Consider the following 1667-nt stretch of genomic DNA (forward strand, 5'->3'; position numbering starts at 1 on the left):
TGGTTGAATTCAAAGATTTTTCAGATAATCTAAGTGATATGAAGTGCAGTAAATCTCAAGTGATGTTTTCTTATCACTTAGGCTGAAGGCTAGATATACCTCTTCACAACCACATTCTCCAACAACCAGATCTTGTCATGATATTTAGACCATATTGATGCCTCAAGTTATCTTTTCTGTTAGGAATCTATACACATATCTGCACATTCTTCTTTAGATATGCCATAAGCAAGTCTTTTGAAATTGTTTAGATGCAATTTATTGCTTGGAGCAGAATCTGAAGCATGGCCAAAGAGGATTTTGGCAAGAAATATAAGTACTTTTTTATTTATTATACATTTTAATGAGATGCTATACATAAGAGGTCATGATCTGAATCAACAATCTGAATTTTGAAAGATTAAACCATGGACAAAATACTCTCTCTCTCCTTTCATACTCCCCTCCACATCTAATTTTACTTGCTGTTGCATCTAACTTTAGAGCTTGTAAGCTGATATGCATGTCTTGGTCAAAATAATACAAATACATATAGAAGACACAACAATAAATTCTAGCAATTTTCACTTTTCTTTTGTTTCACTTTTGAGTCTCTAATATTTGGCTTCTGGTTTAGATAATTATCTAATGTCTAAATATATTTTTAACATTGAACTGGAGGGAATTATTACATCAGTTGGAATTAATTTGATAAAGAATCTTGCAGAATTTTATTGTAGCCCATCTCTGAGCCTTTCTTTAAGAAATACTTGATCTGATTGATATATTCTATATAAAATTATGCAATGAATATAACAAATGTCAATACTTATATGTGTCTTTTTAGAATGGTAGTAATATTTATCGCCAAATATTCTACTCCAACTATCGTTTATCCTTACATCAATACCTGTCCCAAAATGATGTAAGACCAAATGATATCAGCTATTTTCATTTTAAATGATTTTCATTCCCTTAGGATCATGTCAGGTATTAGCAAATCTCTGAGTTGTTTCAAGTTTCAAAATGCAATCATTCTAAAGACTTGAAAATGTAATTGTTTGTATATGTCTCAGTGCTTTTCATCTGAGGATTGGCAATGAAGTAAAGTAGCAATAAAAACGTGGGGGTTACTGCAAACTTTTACTTTTCTTCCTCATAGCTGAAATAGAAAATGCCAATCATTTAATTTTTTTGTATCTTATCAAACTTATGAATATAAAACTGCTATTATCTGTGCTTTTCTTTTCTACAATAGGAGCTGCTCAGAGTTGCTAACTAAATATGAAAATCATCATACAATTTGGATAACTTTATTGCACTACTAAAATGACAAAATTACCAGATTAAAAGTTGTATCACAAAAATGTGTATGTAGTTGAACAGAATATTGACCTGTGGTGAGAAATGAATGACATCTACTAGACAAATCGTACATAAGGGATGCTCATAGAAAGAAAAGAGTAGCAAGGATAGCCAAAGTCTAGTTTGGAGGGTAGAATTAGTAGAAACAGTACATGTAAAGAGTAAGGAAGATGACCTTCATGAAGATATGCAGGAGCTGTTCCTTAGGCAAAAACAGCTGAAGCATTTTTAAAGTTCTTTTTCTAGGTTGCTTTGTGATCTTTGCTTTCACACTGTTGGTCTTAACAGCTTCCATAGAACAAAAATTGGCTAAGGCCCTCAAG

This window comes from Protobothrops mucrosquamatus, unplaced genomic scaffold (genome assembly GCF_001527695.2).
Source record: "Protobothrops mucrosquamatus isolate PMUCROS unplaced genomic scaffold, P.Mucros_1.0 scaffold1180, whole genome shotgun sequence".
NCBI lineage: Eukaryota > Metazoa > Chordata > Lepidosauria > Squamata > Viperidae > Protobothrops > Protobothrops mucrosquamatus.